This window comes from Podarcis muralis, chromosome W (assembly GCF_964188315.1).
Source record: "Podarcis muralis chromosome W, rPodMur119.hap1.1, whole genome shotgun sequence".
Lineage (NCBI taxonomy): Eukaryota > Metazoa > Chordata > Lepidosauria > Squamata > Lacertidae > Podarcis > Podarcis muralis.
Genome location: NC_135674.1, coordinates 30,191,496 through 30,212,260, shown reverse-complemented (window position 1 = coordinate 30,212,260; position 20,765 = coordinate 30,191,496).

Genomic DNA, 20,765 nt, shown 5'->3' with positions numbered 1-20,765 from the left:
GACATGACGGCTGAACAGCAGATAGCGGAACTCAGAGAAGCAGTGTCACAGCTGAATGCCGAGGCTCTCGCATCCAGGAAGAGAGAGGAGGACGCAGCTGCCGCCTACAGGGATCTCCAGGTCAGGTTGGAAGTGCTTACGAAGCAAGGGCAACAGACACCCAAACCAGAGGGGATTGGGTTGGGGAGACGCACAGGCGGTCTGGTCTCTCACTTCGATGGGAACCTGCAACAGTATCCCAATTTTAAAGCAGACGTACTGTGTGCACTGCAGCTGCTGAGTAAAGATTTTAGAGATGAGCAAGAGAAAGTGGGATTCATCATGTCTTATTTGCATGGGGATGCCAGAGCATGGCTGCGCAATTTATGGAGGGATAACGATCCGGCGCTCCAAAATGCGAATGCCTTTATTAAAGCGATGGATGCGTGTTTTTTATCAAGCATTGACGTGGATCTTGCTCGGCAACAGATTCATGGACTGAAGCAGGGAAGGGCCAGCGTACGGCAGTACCATGCCCGCTTTTTCGCCTTGGCCAGTGCCCTAGAATGGGACAGAGATGCGACCCCTGTAAGAGACCTTTTCTGGGAGGGACTAAACAGCTCTGTAAAAGATGAGATTGCGAGGGGGGAGAGACCCCGGACCACCCAGGAGGTCGTGCAGAGGGCGCTGGCAGTGGGGGTACGGCTGGAAGGACGTCCGTGGAGCAGGGACGAAGGGCGTGGAGGGCGCGAACCAGCCAGGGGCTCCTCCTTCTTTCCCAGAGAAGCAGCACGTACGCAATCCACGCCTCCGCCAGGGGGAGGAGCTGAACCGATGGAGGTTGGAGGTGCCAGGGCTCAGTCAGCAACCAGAGCCCTAGCACCAGCAGCAGTGAAAGCGAAGCCTCCTAGAGGGAACAGGAAGTGTTACGTCTGTGAGGAGCCAGGGCATATGGCGAAAGAGTGTCCCCAGAGGCTCCACAAGCTCACTGCAGCCTCAGCAATGGCGACTGCAGCAACGCAGCAAGGAGAACCACAGCAGGGAAACGACGCTGTCTGGCTGGAGGAAGAGGCACTGGGGCCCAGCCAGACGTATTAATGATGCAGTCCCCAGAGATTTTACAGCCCGTGAACCCCCTCCCGCCCAAACCAGTGGTGAGGCTCACCGCGTCGCTCCAGCTGCCCAATGGCATCACCATGGACGTGCCAATCACCATTGACTCAGGCAGCAATGCGGACTTTATGGGGCAGGACTTTGTCAACCAGCATGCTATACAGTTGCTGCCGGCCACACTGCCCCTGCAGGTGGTCACGGTGGATGGCAGGGAGCTGCTAGGAGGGCAAGTGGTGCAGCAGACGCCACCGATGGTGATGCGACTTGGGAATCACCAAGAAGTCATCAGCTTCAACGTCACTCAATTGTCGGACACCCCCATTGTGTTGGGCATGAGTTGGCTGGACAAACACAGCCCAACGCTGGCTTGGTACCAGAGGCAGCTGACCTTCGGCTCTTCCTTTTGTGCTGAACACTGCATCGTGCCCAGGCAGGAAGGAGAGGAAGAGGAGTCACAGCTACTGCTAGGCACGCTGCAAGCGATTCCCCACAAGTACGCAGAATTTTTGGAAGTTTTCTGCGAGAAGGAGGCAGACAGGCTACCCCCTCACAGGCCATATGACTGCAAGATTGACCTGCTGCCAGGGGCGGCGCTGCCTAAGGGGAGACTGTATTCCATGTCAGAGGACGAGCTGCAAGAACTCAAGGAGTTCATAGATCATAATTTGGAGCGCGGTTTCATCCGAGAGTCCAAGGCGGTGGGAGGCAGCCCGGTGTTCTTCGTTAAGAAGCGGGATACGCCCCAAAAGAGGCTCGTAGTGGATTACAGGATCTTGAACAGTGTGACTAAGCCGTCGGACTTCCCCATGCCCCGAATTGACGACCTCCTCGCAAAGGTGCGGAAGGGCAGAGTGTTCACCAAATTGGATCTGCGAGGTGCGTACAACCTCATTCGCATGCGGGAGGGAGACGAGTGGAAAACAGCCATGTTCACGCCACTGGGGACCTACGAATATAGAGTTATGCCTTTTGGATTGCAAAATGGCTCCCACGTTTTTCAAGCATTCATGCATCACGTGTTGGCGGGACTTCTCTACAAGACGTGCGTCTGTTTCTTAGATGACATCCTGATCTTTTCGGAGTCGCAACAGGAGCATGACAAACACGTCAAGGAAGTACTGAACAGGCTGAAGCACCATAGGCTCTACGCCAAGCTGGAGAAGTGCCAATTTGACGTGACGGAGGTGGATTTTCTGGGCTACAAGCTGTCTGACACGGGGCTCGCCATGGACAGCGCCAAGGTTCGAGCGGTGTTGGATTGGAAGAGCCCGCGCAACCGGAAGGAGGTCCAACGGTTTGTCGGCTTTGCGAACTTCTATCGCAAGTTTATCAAGGGCTTCGCTATGCAGACGGCGGCCATCACTGACACGCTTAGCTCCAAGAAGAAGAAGTTCATTTGGACAGAGCAGGCGGAACAGTCCTTTCAGGCACTCAAGCGTCTCTTCGCGTCGGAAGAGCAGCTGCTTCATGTCAACCCCAGCAAGCCGATGAGGGTGGAGACTGACGCCTCGGACAGAGCCGTGGGGGCGGTCCTGCTGCAGAAAGACCCGCAGGGGGTGTGGCGACCGGGAGCGTTTTACTCCAGGAAGCTCAGCAAGTCCGAGCAGAACTACACCATATGGGACAGGGAGTTGCTGGCCATTCATGCAGCGTTCAAGGCGTGGAGGCACTTTCTGATCGGCGCCAAGCACACGGTGCAGGTTTGCACGGACCACAAGAACCTAGAGCACTGGCGCACGGCACAGTTCCTGAACCAAAGGCAGATACGTTGGGCTGAGTTCTTTGCGAACTTCGACTTCCGAATAGAGTATGTCCCGGGGGACACCAACATCATGGCGGACGCTCTCTCCTGCAAGCCACAGTATCTGGAGGAAGCAACGCCAGCGGCCGCCATGCACATCTTCGCACCAACAGTGTGGGCGTGCGCCGCGGCAACCGTGGATCTGGAGGCGGTGCGACGAGCGTTGCAGGGGGACTCCTTCGCGCAAGCAAAGATCTCAGAGGTGCAAAGGGGCAAAGCAGCGGCCGACGGTTTCCAGCTAAGAGATGGATTGCTCATCCGTAAAGGGGCCATCTACGTGCCGGGAGACGAACTTCGCGCCAAGGTGCTGCAGCAGCTGCACGACGCGCCCACTGCAGGGCACTTCGGCAAGGAGAAGACGGTGGAACTAGTAGCCAGGGATTTCTGGTGGCCTGGAATGAGAAGGGAGGTCGCGGACTACGTGGCGAGGTGTGACACCTGCCAGAGGGCGAAGCCAGTGCTTAGACCGCCGGCCGGACTGTTGGAACCGCTGCAAACTCCGGCCGAACCTTGGGAGAGAGTGGCCCTGGACTTTGTCACGGATCTGCCCAGCTCGAGGGGCAAGACGGCAGTGCTGGTGGTGGTGGACTTGTTCTCCAAGATGGCACATTTCATTCCGTGTGCGAAGGTGGCCACGGCGGAACAAACCGCCAAACTGTTCATAGACCACGTGTTCAAGGTTCACGGTCTGCCACGGTCTATTCTGTCCGACCGGGGGCGGCAGTTCATCTCAAATTTCTGGCAGCGGCTGATGGGCTTCCTGAACGTCAAGATCAACCTGGCGTCGGCGAGACACCCGCAAACCAACGGGCAAGCAGAGCGGGTCAATGCCATCATGCAGCAGTACTTGAGGTGTTATGCAAATCAACAGCCTGCGACGTGGGTGGATTACCTGCCGCTCGCCGAGTTCGCTTACAACAACACGAAGCACGTGTCCACGGGGGTCACACCGTTCTTCGCCAACAACGGGAGGCACCCCAGAACCTTCCCGGGACTGGAAAGGCTGGGGGAAGGGGAGCCGCAGACGGCAGATGCGTTCGCGTCGGAACTGCAGGAAGTCCACGATCAGCTGAGGCGCCACCTGGAGCTGGCCAAGCACGCATACAAGGTACAAGCGGACAAACGCAGAAGGGTTGGCGAAGAGCTACACGTGGGGGACTGGGTCTGGTTAGCAGCCCACGCAGTGCCGGCCAGGTCGTTGGCCAAGAAGAAACTAGGGCATAAGCAACTGGGGCCCTATCAAGTCGAAGAGCAGGTCAACCCGGTGGCCTTCAGGCTGGCGCTTCCGGAGGGTTCCAGAATGCATCCGGTATTCCACAGATCGGTGCTCACTCCCTACAAGGCACCGCACAGGTTTCAGGAACCCGGAACGACGCAGAGTCCGGCCAGAGACAGAACAGGGCACGCAGGAGTGGCACAGAAGGAGCGCATCAACGAAGTCACAGAGATTTTGGATTCCAGATGGGGGGAAGAAGGGGTAGAATACTTTCTCGCCAGGGAGGGCACCCCGGCCAGTGCGAACAGTTGGGTGCCGGACTACGCCTTGGACGAACCTCTGCTCAAAGACGAGTTTCATGCCCTCTTCCCACATAGACCGATGCCAGCAGACTTTTTCGACGACTGGCTTTTCACACCCACGCTTTCGGGCAGCACGTTCCGGGGGTTCGACTCGGACGAGGACCCGATACGAGACGTCCGTTCCCCGGAGGGGTCGCCCTCGGGATCTGCCTCAGAACCCTCGTATTGGTGGGACGACAAACCAGAGGAACAGTGGCGCAGGAAGTGGCAAGAAGGTCCAGGCCGAGCAACGCCGCCTGGAGGAAGCGAGGGAGAGACGGACATGGACATTTTCGGGGACGATCCAGGTTTCGAGCACGGCGGCACAGAGATGGAAGCAGAGGTGACCGTCGTCGACGAGAGAAGGGAGGAAGAACCGGAAGACTTCGGAGGGAGGCCCGCTACGGGAACCGAACGGTACCCGACATTCGTCTCCTTGACGCAGCAGCACCCAGCTCCAGCACCGGAAGGAGGGGAAGGGGGAGTGGGGGGCTTCGAGGGGGGGATGGATGTCAGGGGTTCAGGAGCAGAGGCAAGGGCAAGGGAGGAAACAGAGAGCGAAGGGGAGGAGGCAGAAGAAAGGATGAGCGATGACGACGACCCGAGATCTCCGAGTCTCTCCAGTGAGTCGGAGGATTCACAGAAAGGAGCACCAGTGGCCAAGGCAAGGGGGGAGTTTAGGGGGGCACCCCAGGGAGATAGAGCCAGAGGGGAATCAGAGGAGAGCAGTTGGAGATCGGGTCCAGCGTCACCGCCAGAGAACAGGGAAGAGGAAAGGAGCCAGGGGGCAAGCGCTGGCAGCTCACAGCAGGAGGGAGGGCACGAGTCAGGGGTGGCCACACCTCCATCTGGGAGCGAAGAAACGGTTAGACGGAAGGTGGAAGGTTGGGCGCGCGCGCCAAGTTCAAATGCACAGGAAGGAGGCGCAGTAGGCAGCCCGGAAAGAGAGCCGGGTCCTAAAGCCCGGCGCAAGGAGACAGGAGAGTCCGGGGGGTCAGCGTCCGAAGAATCCCGGAAGGAAGAGACCCAGGGGGGCAGAGGGACCCAGAGAAGAACAGTCAGGCGGAAAAGGTGGAGCAGGGCTAGGATATTAAGTTGGTGTACGAGGGGCGGAGATTCAGACGGAGCTTCGCCGATCTAGCTACTAGACGTAGGGTTGCACGCAGCAGCTTGAGAATGGAAACTGTAACACAATAAAGACTTTTACTTAATGACCGTTGGCTAGCGTGATCCTCTGTGAGCTAGGATCTTGAAGCAACCCTGACAAGACCAAAATAACAAAACACCGTCTTTTCGCTTCCATATGTGAAGAAAGAAGACAAATAAGCTTTGATTGAGCTTATTTCTATTCGCAAGGTGTTTTTTGGGTGTGCACTAGAATCAAGCATACTTCAGTTTGATTTTTGGGTAAATGTGCTTTCTAACCCCAAAAACAACAATTGGAAATAAGCCCAATCAGAGCTGTATCATCTTTTTTCTTCCATCTACAGATGGAAGCCAAAATTTTTTTTTGCTTTGGAGGTGATTCTAGTGCACACCCAAAAAACACCTTGCGAATAGAAATAAGCTCAATCAAAGCTTATTTGTCTTCTTTCTTCACATATGGAAGCGAAAAGACGGTGTTTTGTTATTTTGGTCTCATTATATACACTTTGCGATTTCTGGGCTAATGTTGCATTTTCACCAATGAACACAACTTGAAATAAGTGAAATCCAAGATTCTTCTTTCTAAGTAGATTCCTCTTTCTAAGTAGATGAAACCCAAAACATCCTCTTTTGTCTAGTTTAGACTTATTACACTTTGCTTTGCTACTTGTGGGTGAGTGAACACCGAATAAAACAATCCAAGTTTATTCGTCCTCTTTTCATTGAGATGGAACTAAAACACCTATGCTTGATTTTGGCTTATAACATACACTTCAGTTTGATTATTGGGTGAGTGTGCTTTCTAACCCCAAAAACAACAATTGGAAATAAGCCCAGAGCTGTATCATCTTCTTTTTTCTTCCATCTACAGATGGAACCCAAAACTCCTTTTTGCTTTGGTTGGCGGTGATTCTAGTGCACGCCCAAAAAACACCTTGCGAATAGAAATAAGCTCAATCAAAGCTAATTTGTCTTCTTTCTTCACATATGGAAGCGAAAAGACGGTGTTTTGTTATTTTCGTCTCATTACATACACTTTGCGATTTCTGGGCTAATGTTGCATTTTCACCAAAGAACACGACTTGAAATAAGTGAAAGCCAAGATGCTTCTTTCTAAGTAGATGAAACCCAAAACATCCTCTTTTGCCTAGTTTAGACTTATTACACTTTGCTTTGCTACTTGTGGGTGAGTGAACACCGAATGAAACAATCCAAGTTTATTCGTCCTCTTTCGATTGAGATAGAACCAAAGCAGCTATGCTTGATTTGGGCTGCTAACAAACATTTAACTGCGATTTTTGTGTGCATGCATTCTAACCCCAAAAACAGCAACGGGAAATAAACCCCATCACAGCTTTATCATCTTCTTCTTATGCAGATGGAACCGAAAACACCATTTTTATTTGATTAGGGGTGATTCTGCTGCACACCCAAGAAGCACCATGCGAATTGAAATAAGTTCAATCAAAGCTTATTTGTCTTCTTTCTTCACATATGGAAGCGAAAAGACGGTGTTTTGTTATTTTCGTCTCATTACATAAACTTTGCGATTTCTGGGCTAATGTTGCATTTTCACCAAAGAACACAACTTGAAATAAGTGAAATCCAAGATTCTTCTTTCTAAGTAGATGAAACCCAAAACATCCTCTTTTGCCTAGTTTAGACTTATTACACTTTGCTTTGCTACTTGTGGGTGAGTGAACACCGAATGAAACAATCCAAGTTTATTCGTCCTCTTTCGATTGAGATAGAACCAAAGCAGCTATGCTTGATTTGGGCTGCTAACAAACATTTAACTGCGATTTTTGTGTGCATGCATTCTAACCCCAAAAACAGCAACGGGAAATAAACCCCATCACAGCTTTATCATCTTCTTCTTATGCAGATGGAACCGAAAACACCATTTTTATTTGATTAGGGGTGATTCTGCTGCACACCCAAGAAGCAGCATGCGAATTGAAATAAGTTCAATCAAAGCTTATTTGTCTTCTTTCTTCACATATGGAAGTGAAAAGACGGTGTTTTGTTATTTTGGTCTCATTACATACACTTTGCGATTTCTGGGCTAATGTTGCATTTTCACTAAAGAATACAACTTGAAATAAGTGAAATCCAAGATTCTTCTTTCTAAGTAAATGAATCCCAAAACATCCTCTTTTGCCTAGTTTAGACTTATTACAGTTTGCTTTGTTATTATGTGTGAATGAACACGGAAAGAACAATTAAAGCTTATTCGTGCTCTTTCGATCGAGATGGAACCAAAGCAGCTATGCTTGATTTGGGCTGCTAACAAACATTTAACTGCGATTTTTGGGTGCATGCATTCTAACCCCAAAAACAGCAACGGGTAATAAACCCAATCACAGCTTTATCATCTTCTTCTTATGCAGATGGAACCCAAAACTCCTTTTTGCTTTGTTTGGAGGTTATTCTAGTGCACACACACAAAAAAGCATGCGAATTGAAATAAGCTCAATCAAAGCTTATTTGTCTTCTTTCTTCACATATGGAAGCGAAAAGACGGTGTTTTGTTATTTTCGTCTCATTACATAAACTTTGCGATTTCTGGGCTAATGTTGCATTTTCACCAATGAACACAACTTGAAATAAGTGAAATCCAAGATTCTTCTTTCTAAGTAGATGAAACCCAAAACATCCTCTTTTGCCTAGTTTAGACTTATTACACTTTGCTTTGCTACTTGTGGCTGAGTGAACACCGAATGAAACAATCCAAGTTTATTCGTCATCTTTCGATTGAGGTGGAACCAAAGCAGCTATGCTTGATTTTGGCTTATAACATACACCAGTTTGATTTTTGGGTGAATGTGCTTTCTAACCCCAAAAACAACAATTGGAAATAAGCCCAATCAGAGCTTTATCATCTTCTTTTTATGTAGATGGAACCCAAAACTCCTTTTTGCTTTGGTTGGAGGTGATTCTAGTGCACACCCAAAAAACACCTTGCGAATTGTAATAAGCTCAATCAAAGCTTATTTGTCTTCTTTCTTCACATATGGAAGCGAAAAGACGGTGTTTTGTGATTTTCGTCTCATTACATACACTTTGCGATTTCTGGGCTAATTTGCATTTTCACCAAAGAACAGAACTTGTAATGTGAAATCAAAGGTTCTTCTTTCTAAGTAAATGAATCCCAAAACATCCTCTTTTGCCTAGTTTAGACTTATTACACTTCGCTTTGCTAATTATGTGTGAATGAACACGGAAAGAACAATTAAAGCTTATTCGTGCTCTTTCGATTGTGATGGAACCAAAGCAGCTATGCTTGATTTGGGCTGCTAACAAACATTTAACTGCGATTTTTGGGTGCATGCATTCTAACCCCAAAAACAACAATTGGAAATAAGCCCAATCAGAGCTTTATCATCTTCTTCTTATGCAGATGGAACCGAAAACACCATTTTTATTTGGTTAGGGGTGATTCTGGTGCACACCCAAGAAGCACCATGCGAATTCAAATAAGTTCAAACAAAGCTTATTTGTCTTCTTTCTTCACATATGGAAGCGAAAAGACGGTGTTTTGTTATTTTGGTCTCATTACATAAACTGCGGCCGTGTTCATTCACAAACAAATAGCAAAGCAAATAAGTCTAAACTAGGAAAAAGAGGATGTTTTGAGTTCCAACTACATAGAAAGAAAAATCCTGGCTTTCGCTTATTTCAAATTGTGTTCTTTAGTGTTAATGCAACATTGACCCAGAAATCGCAAAGTGCATGTAATGAGACGAAAATAACAAAACACCGGCTTTTCGCTTCCATATGTGTAGAAAGAAGACGAATAAGCTTTGATTGGGCTTATTTCAATTCGCATGGTGTTTTATAGGTGTGCACCAGAATCACCCCTAACCTAATAAAAATGGTGTTTTCGGTTCCATCTGCATAAGAAGAAGATGATAAAGCTGTGATTGGGTTTATTTCCTGTTGCTGTTTCTGGGGTTAGAATGCATTCACCCAAAAATCGCAGTTAGCAGCCCAAATCAAGCATAGCTGCTTTGGTTCCATCTCAATCGAAAGAGCACGAATAAGCTTTAATTGTTCTTTCCGTGTTCATTCACACACAATTAGCAAAGCAAAGTGTAATAAGTCTAAACTAGGCAAAAGAGGATGTTTTGGGTTTCATTTACTTAGAAAGAAGAATCTTGGATTTCACTTATTTCAAGTCGTTCTTTGGTGAAAATGCAACAATACCCCAGAAATCGCAAAGTGTATGTAATGAGACCAAAATAACAAAACACCGCCTTTTCGCTTCGATATGTGAAGAAAGAAGACAAATAAGCTTTGATTGAGCTTATTTCTAGTCGCAAGGTGTTTTTTGGGTGTGCACTAGAATCACCTCCAACCAAAGCAAAAAGGAGTTTTGGGTTCCATCTACATAAGAAGAAGATGATAAAGCTGTGATTGGGTTTATTACCCGTTGCTGTTTTTGGGGTTAGAATGCATTCACCCAAAGATCGCAGTTAAATGTTTGTCAGCAGCCCAAATCAAGCATAGCTGCTTTGGTTCCATCTCAATCGAAAGAGCACGAATAAGCTTTAATTGTTCTTTCCGTGTTCATTCACACACAAGTAGCAAAGCAAAGTGTAATAAGTCTAAACTAGGCAAAAGAGGATGTTTTGGGTTTCATCTACTTAGAAAGAAGAATCTTGGCTTTCACTTATTTCAAGTCGTGTTCTTTGGTGAAAATGCAACATTAGCCAAGAAATCGCAGTGTATGTAATGAGACGAAAATAACAAAACACCGTCTTTTCGTTTCCATATGTGAAGAAAGAAGACAAATAAGCTTTGATTGAACTTATTTCTATTCGCATGGTGCTTCTCGGGTGTGCACTAGAATCACCTCCAACAAAGCAAAAAGGAGTTTTGGGTTCCATCTGCATAAGAAGATTATAAAGCTGTGATTGGGTTTATTCCCCGTTGCTGTTTTTGGGTTTAGAATGCATTCACCCAAAAATCGCAGTTAAATGTTTGTTAGCAGCCCAAATCAAGCATACCTGCTTTGGTTCCATCTCAATCGAAAGAGCACGAATAAGCTTTAATTGTTATTTCCGTGTTCATTCACACACAATTAGCAAAGCAAAGTGTAATAAGTCTAAACTAGGCAAAAGAGGATGTTTTGGGTTTCATTTACTTAGAAAGAAGAATCCTGGATTTCACTTATTTCAAGTCGTTCTTTGGTGAAAATGCAACAATACCCCAGAAATCGCAAAGTGTATGTAATGAGACCAAAATAACAAAACACCGTCTTTTCGCTTCCATATGTGAAGAAAGAAGACAAATAAGCTTTGATTGAGCTTATTTCTATTCGGAAGGTGTTTTTTGGGTGTGTACTAGAATCACCTCCAACCAAAGCAAAAAGGAGTTTTGGGTTCCATCTACATAAGAAGAAGATGATAAAGCTGTGATGGGGTTTATTTCCCGTTGCTGTTTTTGGGCTAAGAATGCATTCACCCAAAAATCGCAGTTAAATGTTTGTTAGCAGCCCAAATCAAGCATACCTGCTTTGGTTCCATCTCAATCGAAAGAGCACGAATAAGCTTTAATTGTTCTTTCCGTGTTCATTCACACACAAGTAGCAAAGCAAAGTGTAATAAGTCTAAACTAGGCAAAAGAGGATGTTTTGGGTTTCATTTACTTAGAAAGAAGAATCTTGGATTTCACTTATTTCAAGTCGTTCTTTGGTGAAAATGCAACAATACCCCAAATCGCAAAGTGTATGTAATGAGACCAAAATAACAAAACACCGTCTTTTCGCTTCCATATGTGAAGAAAGAAGACAAATAAGCTTTGATTGAGCTTATTTCTATTCGCAAGGTGTTTTTTGGGTGTGCACTAGAATCAAGCATACTTCAGTTTGATTTTTGGGTAAATGTGCTTTCTAACCCCAAAAACAACAATTGGAAATAAGCCCAATCAGAGCTGTATCATCTTTTTTCTTCCATCTACAGATGGAAGCCAAAATTTTTTTTTGCTTTGGAGGTGATTCTAGTGCACACCCAAAAAACACCTTGCGAATAGAAATAAGCTCAATCAAAGCTTATTTGTCTTCTTTCTTCACATATGGAAGCGAAAAGACGGTGTTTTGTTATTTTGGTCTCATTATATACACTTTGCGATTTCTGGGCTAATGTTGCATTTTCACCAATGAACACAACTTGAAATAAGTGAAATCCAAGATTCTTCTTTCTAAGTAGATTCCTCTTTCTAAGTAGATGAAACCCAAAACATCCTCTTTTGTCTAGTTTAGACTTATTACACTTTGCTTTGCTACTTGTGGGTGAGTGAACACCGAATAAAACAATCCAAGTTTATTCGTCCTCTTTTCATTGAGATGGAACTAAAACACCTATGCTTGATTTTGGCTTATAACATACACTTCAGTTTGATTATTGGGTGAGTGTGCTTTCTAACCCCAAAAACAACAATTGGAAATAAGCCCAGAGCTGTATCATCTTCTTTTTTCTTCCATCTACAGATGGAAGCCAAAATTTTTTTTTGCTTTGGAGGTGATTCTAGTGCACACCCAAAAAACACCTTGCGAATAGAAATAAGCTCAATCAAAGCTTATTTGTCTTCTTTCTTCACATATGGAAGCGAAAAGACGGTGTTTTGTTATTTTGGTCTCATTATATACACTTTGCGATTTCTGGGCTAATGTTGCATTTTCACCAATGAACACAACTTGAAATAAGTGAAATCCAAGATTCTTCTTTCTAAGTAGATTCCTCTTTCTAAGTAGATGAAACCCAAAACATCCTCTTTTGTCTAGTTTAGACTTATTACACTTTGCTTTGCTACTTGTGGCTGAGTGAACACCGAATGAAACAATCCAAGTTTATTCGTCATCTTTCGATTGAGATGGAACCAAAGCAGCTATGCTTGATTTTGGCTTATAACATACACCAGTTTGATTTTTGGGTGAATGTGCTTTCTAACCCCAAAAACAACAATTGGAAATAAGCCCAATCAGAGCTTTATCATCTTCTTTTTATGTAGATGGAACCCAAAACTCCTTTTTGCTTTGGTTGGAGGTGATTCTAGTGCACACCCAAAAAACACCTTGCGAATTGTAATAAGCTCAATCAAAGCTTATTTGTCTTCTTTCTTCACATATGGAAGCGAAAAGACGGTGTTTTGTGATTTTCGTCTCATTACATACACTTTGCGATTTCTGGGCTAATTTGCATTTTCACCAAAGAACACAACTTGTAATGTGAAATCAAAGGTTCTTCTTTCTAAGTAAATGAATCCCAAAACATCCTCTTTTGCCTAGTTTAGACTTATTACACTTTGCTTTGCTAATTATGTGTGAATGAACACGGAAAGAACAATTAAAGCTTATTCGTGCTCTTTCGATTGTGATGGAACCAAAGCAGCTATGCTTGATTTGGGCTGCTAACAAACATTTAACTGCGATTTTTGGGTGCATGCATTCTAACCCCAAAAACAGCAACGGGAAATAAACCCCATCACAGCTTTATCATCTTCTTCTTATGCAGATGGAACCGAAAACACCATTTTTATTTGGTTAGGGGTGATTCTGGTGCACACCCAAGAAGCACCATGCGAATTCAAATAAGTTCAATCAAAGCTTATTTGTCTTCTTTCTTCACATATGGAAGCGAAAAGACGGTGTTTTGTTATTTTGGTCTCATTACATACACTGCGATTTCTGGGTTAATGTTGCATTTTCACCAAAGAACACGACTTGAAATAAGTTGTCAGGGTTGCTTCAAGATCCTAGCTCACAGAGGATCACGCTAGCCAACGGTCATTAAGTAAAAGTCTTTATTGAGTTACAGTTTCCATTCTCAAGCTGCTGCGTGCAACCCTACGTCTAGTAGCTAGATCGGCGAAGCTCCGTCTGAATCTCCGCCCCTCGTACACCAACTTAATATCCTAGCCCTGCTCCACCTTTTCCGCCTGACTGTTCTTCTCTGGGTCCCTCTGCCCCCCTGGGTCTCTTCCTTCCGGGATTCTTCGGACGCTGACCCCCCGGACTCTCCTGTCTCTTTGCGCCGGGCTTTAGGACCCGGCTCTCTTTCCGGGCTGCCTACTGCGCCTCCTTCCTGTGCATTTGAACTTGGCGCGCGCGCCCAACCTTCCACCTTCCGTCTAACCGTCTCTTCGCTCCCAGATGGAGGTGTGGCCACCCCTGACTCGTGCCCTCCCTCCTGCTGTGAGCTGCCAGCGCTTGCCCCCTGGCTCCTTTCCTCTTCCCTGTTCTCTGGCGGTGACGCTGGACCCGATCTCCAACTGCTCTCCTCTGATTCCCCTCTGGCTCTATCTCCCTGGGGTGCCCCCCTAAACTCCCCCCTTGCCTTGGCCACTGGTGCTCCTTTCTGTGAATCCTCCGACTCACTGGAGAGACTCGGAGATCTCGGGTCGTCGTCATCGCTCATCCTTTCTTCTGCCTCCTCCCCTTCGCTCTCTGTTTCCTTCCTTGCCCTTGCCTCTGCTCCTGAACCCCTGACATCCATCCCCCCCTCGAAGCCCCCCACTCCCCCTTCCCCTCCTTCCGGTGCTGGAGCTGGGTGCTGCTGCGTCAAGGAGACGAATGTCGGGTACCGTTCGGTTCCCGTAGCGGGCCTCCCTCCGAAGTCTTCCGGTTCTTCCTCCCTTCTCTCGTCGACGACGGTCACCTCTGCTTCCATCTCTGTGCCGCCGTGCTCGAAACCTGGATCGTCCCCGAAAATGTCCATGTCCGTCTCTCCCTCGCTTCCTCCAGGCGGCGTTGCTCGGCCTGGACCTTCTTGCCACTTCCTGCGCCACTGTTCCTCTGGTTTGTCGTCCCACCAATACGAGGGTTCTGAGGCAGATCCCGAGGGCGACCCCTCCGGGGAACGGACGTCTCGTATCGGGTCCTCGTCCGAGTCGAACCCCCGGAACGTGCTGCCCGAAAGCGTGGGTGTGAAAAGCCAGTCGTCGAAAAAGTCTGCTGGCATCGGTCTATGTGGGAAGAGGGCATGAAACTCGTCTTTGAGCAGAGGTTCGTCCAAGGCGTAGTCCGGCACCCAACTGTTCGCACTGGCCGGGGTGCCCTCCCTGGCGAGAAAGTATTCTACCCCTTCTTCCCCCCATCTGGAATCCAAAATCTCTGTGACTTCGTTGATGCGCTCCTTCTGTGCCACTCCTGCGTGCCCTGTTCTGTCTCTGGCCGGACTCTGCGCCGTTCCGGGTTCCTGAAACCTGTGCGGTGCCTTGTAGGGAGTGAGCACCGATCTGTGGAATACCGGATGCATTCTGGAACCCTCCGGAAGCGCCAGCCTGAAGGCCACCGGGTTGACCTGCTCTTCGACTTGATAGGGCCCCAGTTGCTTATGCCCTAGTTTCTTCTTGGCCAACGACCTGGCCGGCACTGCGTGGGCTGCTAACCAGACCCAGTCCCCCACGTGTAGCTCTTCGCCAACCCTTCTGCGTTTGTCCGCTTGTACATTGTATGCGTGCTTGGCCAGTTCCAGGTGGCTCCTCAGCTGATCGTGGACTTCCTGCAGTTCCGACGCGAACGCATCTGCCGTCTGCGGCTCCCCTTCCCCCAGCCTTTCCAGTCCCGGGAAGGTTCTGGGGTGCCTCCCGTTGTTGGCGAAGAACGGTGTGACCCCCGTGGACACGTGCTTCGTGTTGTTGTAAGCGAACTCGGCGAGCGGCAGGTAATCCACCCATGTCGCAGGCTGTTGATTTGCATAACACCTCAAGTACTGCTGCATGATGGCATTGACCCGCTCTGCTTGCCCGTTGGTTTGCGGGTGTCTCGCCGACGCCAGGTTGATCTTGACGTTCAGGAAGCCCATCAGCCGCTGCCAGAAATTTGAGATGAACTGCCGCCCCCGGTCGGACAGAATAGACCGTGGCAGACCGTGAACCTTGAACACGTGGTCTATGAACAGTTTGGCGGTTTGTTCCGCCGTGGCCACCTTCGCACACGGAATGAAATGTGCCATCTTGGAGAACAAGTCCACCACCACCAGCACTGCCGTCTTGCCCCTCGAGCTGGGCAGATCCGTGACAAAGTCCAGGGCCACCCTCTCCCAAGGTTCGGCCGGAGTTTGCAGCGGTTCCAACAGTCCGGCCGGCGGTCTAAGCACTGGCTTCGCCCTCTGGCAGGTGTCACACCTCGCCACGTAGTCCGCGACCTCCCTTCTCATTCCCGGCCACCAGAAATCCCTGGCTACTAGTTCCACCGTCTTCTCCTTGCCGAAGTGCCCTGCAGTGGGCGCGTCGTGCATCTGCTGCAGCACCTTGGCGCGAAGTTCGTCTCCCGGCACGTAGATGGCCCCTTTACGGATGAGCAATCCATCTCTTAGCTGGAAACCGTCGGCCGCTGCTTTGCCCCTTTGCACCTCTGAGATCTTTGCTTGCGCGAATGAGTCCCCCTGCAACGCTCGTCGCACCGCCTCCAGATCCACGGTTGCCGCGGCGCACGCCCACACTGTTGGTGCGAAGATGTGCATGGCGGCCGCTGGCGTTGCTTCCTCCAGATACTGTGGCTTGCGGGAGAGAGCGTCCGCCATGATGTTGGTGTCCCCCGGGACATACTCTATTCGGAAGTCGAAGTTCGCAAAGAACTCAGCCCAACGTATCTGCCTTTGGTTCAGGAACTGTGCCGTGCGCCAGTGCTCTAGGTTCTTGTGGTCCGTGCAAACCTGCACCGTGTGCTTGGCTCCGATCAGAAAGTGCCTCCACGCCTTGAACGCTGCATGAATGGCCAGCAACTCCCTGTCCCATATGGTGTAGTTCTGCTCGGACTTGCTGAGCTTCCTGGAGTAAAACGCTCCCGGTCGCCACACCCCCTGCGGGTCTTTCTGCAGCAGGACCGCCCCCACGGCTCTGTCCGAGGCGTCAGTCTCCACCCTCATCGGCTTGCTGGGGTTGACATGAAGCAGCTGCTCTTCCGACGCAAAGAGACGCTTGAGTGCCTGAAAGGACTGTTCCGCCTGCTCTGTCCAAATGAACTTCTTTTTCTTGGAGCTAAGCGTGTCAGTGATGGCCGCCGTCTGCATAGCGAAGCCCTTGATAAACTTGCGATAGAAGTTCGCAAAGCCGACAAACCGTTGGACCTCCTTCCGGTTGCGCGGGCTCTTCCAATCCAACACCGCTCGAACCTTGGCGCTGTCCATGGCGAGCCCCTTGTCAGACAGCTTGTAGCCCAGAAAATCCACCTCCGTCACGTCAAATTGGCACTTCTCCAGCTTGGCGTAGAGCCTATGGTGCTTCAGCCTGTTCAGTACTTCCTTGACGTGTTTGTCATGCTCCTGTTGCGACTCCGAAAAGATCAGGATGTCATCTAAGAAACAGACGCACGTCTTGTAGAGAAGTCCCGCCAACACGTGATGCATGAATGCTTGAAAAACGTGGGAGCCATTTTGCAATCCAAAAGGCATAACTCTATATTCGTAGGTCCCCAGTGGCGTGAACATGGCTGTTTTCCACTCGTCTCCCTCCCGCATGCGAATGAGGTTGTACGCACCTCGCAGATCCAATTTGGTGAACACTCTGCCCTTCCGCACCTTTGCGAGGAGGTCGTCAATTCGGGGCATGGGGAAGTCCGACGGCTTAGTCACACTGTTCTAGATCCTGTAATCCACTACGAGCCTCTTTTGGGGCGTATCCCGCTTCTTAACGAAGAACACCGGGCTGCCTCCCACCGCCTTGGACTCTCGGATGAAACCGCGCTCCAAATTATGATCTATGAACTCCTTGAGTTCTTGCAGCTCGTCCTCTGACATGGAATACAGTTTCCCCTTAGGCAGCGCCGCCCCTGGCAGCAGGTCAATCTTGCAGTCATATGGCCTGTGAGGGGGTAGCCTGTCTGCCTCCTTCTCGCAGAAAACTTCCAAAAATTCTGCGTACTTGTGGGGAATCGCTTGCAGCGTGCCTAGCAGTAGCTGTGACTCCTCTTCCTCTCCTTCCTGCCTGGGCACGATGCAGTGTTCAGCACAAAAGGAAGAGCCGAAGGTCAGCTGCCTCTGGTACCAAGCCAGCGTTGGGCTGTGTTTGTCCAGCCAACTCATGCCCAACACAATGGGCGTGTCCGACAATTGAGTGACGTTGAAGCTGATGACTTCTTGGTGATTCCCAAGTCGCATCACCATCGGTGGCGTCTGCTGCACCACTTGCCCTCCTAGCAGCTCCCTGCCATCCACCGTGACCACCTGCAGGGGCAGTGTGGCCGGCAGCAACTGTATAGCATGCTGGTTGACAAAATCCTGCCCCATAAAGTCCGCATTGCTGCCTGAGTCAATGGTGATTGGCACGTCCATGGTGATGCCATTGGGCAGCTGGAGCGACGCGGTGAGCCTCACCACTGGTTTGGGCGGGAGGGGGTTCACGGGCTGTAAAATCTCTGGGGACTGCATCATTAATACGTCTGGCTGGGCCCCAGTGCCTCTTCCTCCAGCCAGACAGCGTCGTTTCCCTGCTGTGGTTCTCCTTGCTGCGTTGCTGCAGTCGCCATTGCTGAGGCTGCAGTGAGCTTGTGGAGCCTCTGGGGACACTCTTTCGCCATATGCCCTGGCTCCTCACAGACGTAACACTTCCTGTTCCCTCTAGGAGGCTTCGCTTTCACTGCTGCTGGTGCTAGGGCTCTGGTTGCTGACTGAGCCCTGGCACCTCCAACCTCCATCGGTTCAGCTCCTCCCCCTGGCGGAGGCGTGGATTGCGTACGTGCTGCTTCTCTGGGAAAGAAGGAGGAGCCCCTGGCTGGTTCGCGCCCTCCACGCCCTTCGTCCCTGCTCCACGGACGTCCTTCCAGCCGTACCCCCACTGCCAGCGCCCTCTGCACGACCTCCTGGGTGGTCCGGGGTCTCTCCCCCCTCGCAATCTCATCTTTTACAGAGCTGTTTAGTCCCTCCCAGAAAAGGTCTCTTACAGGGGTCGCATCTCTGTCCCATTCTAGGGCACTGGCCAAGGCGAAAAAGCGGGCATGGTACTGCCGTACGCTGGCCCTTCCCTGCTTCAGTCCATGAATCTGTTGCCGAGCAAGATCCACGTCAATGCTTGATAAAAAACACGCATCCATCGCTTTAATAAAGGCATTCGCATTTTGGAGCGCCGGATCGTTATCCCTCCATAAATTGCGCAGCCATGCTCTGGCATCCCCATGCAAATAAGACATGATGAACCCCACTTTCTCTTGCTCATCTCTAAAATCTTTACTCAGCAGTTGCAGTGCACACAGTACGTCTGCTTTAAAATTGGGATACTGTTGCAGGTTCCCATCGAAGTGAGAGACCAGACCGCCTGTGCGTCTCCCCAACCCAATCCCCTCTGGTTTGGGTGTCTGTTGCCCTTGCTTCGTAAGCACTTCCAACCTGACCTGGAGATCCCTGTAGGCGGCAGCTGCGTCCTCCTCTCTCTTCCTGGATGCGAGAGCCTCGGCATTCAGCTGTGACACTGCTTCTCTGAGTTCCGCTATCTGCTGTTCAGCCGTCATGTCGGCTGCCGTTCGTGAGCTCACTAGTAGGCACCTGCTTCTCTCCTCTCCTCGAGGCTGTAGATGCCCACAATACAGGAGACGGAGCTTACTGTCAGGGTTGCTTCAAGATCCTAGCTCACAGAGGATCACGCTAGCCAACGGTCATTAAGTAAAAGTCTTTATTGAGTTACAGTTTCCATTCTCAAGCTGCTGCGTGCAACCCTACGTCTAGTAGCTAGATCGGCGAAGCTCCGTCTGAATCTCCGCCCCTCGTACACCAACTTAATATCCTAGCCCTGCTCCACCTTTTCCGCCTGACTGTTCTTCTCTGGGTCCCTCTGCCCCCCTGGGTCTCTTCCTTCCGGGATTCTTCGGACGCTGACCCCCCGGACTCTCCTGTCTCTTTGCGCCGGGCTTTAGGACCCGGCTCTCTTTCCGGGCTGCCTACTGCGCCTCCTTCCTGTGCATTTGAACTTGGCGCGCGCGCCCAACCTTCCACCTTCCGTCTAACCGTCTCTTCGCTCCCAGATGGAGGTGTGGCCACCCCTGACTCGTGCCCTCCCTCCTGCTGTGAGCTGCCAGCGCTTGCCCCCTGGCTCCTTTCCTCTTCCCTGTTCTCTGGCGGTGACGCTGGACCCGATCTCCAACTGCTCTCCTCTGATTCCCCTCTGGCTCTATCTCCCTGGGGTGCCCCCCTAAACTCCCCCCTTGCCTTGGCCACTGGTGCTCCTTTCTGTGAATCCTCCGACTCACTGGAGAGACTCGGAGATCTCGGGTCGTCGTCATCGCTCATCCTTTCTTCTGCCTCCTCCCCTTCGCTCTCTGTTTCCTTCCTTGCCCTTGCCTCTGCTCCTGAACCCCTGACATAAGTGAAAGCCAAGATTCTTCTTTCTATGTAGTTGGAACCCAAAACATCATCTTTTTCCTAGTTTAGACTTATTTGCTTTGCTATTTGTTTGTGAATGAGCACGGAAAGAACAATTAAAGCTTATTCGTGCTCTTTCGATTGAGATGGAACCAAAGCCCACTCAGAGCTTTATCATCTTCTTTTTATGCAGATGGAACCCAAAACGCCATCTCTCTCGCTGCTCTACCTGGAGCTCCGGGCAGCTGAAGGGGAGATTGTGTGCGACTCCTCTCTTGAATGCTATAATTTGTGTTTTGTATGCCTGCTGCTATCTGTTAACCTTATGCAAATAAAGCATTGCTTATTCTTCATCCACTGGCGTGCTTATTGGCTCCAGATCCAGAAATAACCCTGCCCTTGGCAGAACATATACAGTGCTTTTTTCTGGGGGGGGGGGACGCAGAGGAATGCATAAAACATTTTGTGAATGTACTTTTGTCCATTTACTGTATTTATTTTTCCCGGTTTGAACTATAAAATGGTGATTTTCTTGAGTCAAAATGAGAGTACCCCCAATCATTTTTTTTTAGAAAAGAAGCACTGCATATATACAAACACATATACATATATCCATTTTATTTTTATATATTTACAAACGGACACCTATATCTAGGTATGTATATTCTTGTATATAAACTTCCGTGGCCCACCCGCACCATCCCTCCGCCAAGGTGCACGAGAGGAAGGCCACTGGGGGAGAAAGGCAGGTGAGGGCGGGGCGGGGGGCAGGGCTGCACCCTGGGGAGAGCGGGGTCGAGAGAGCAACGTCGCAGCGCCTCTTCCGCTCTTTCCCCTCCCCTTCCTGTCCTCTTGCCTCTCCTCCGCTGGCAACT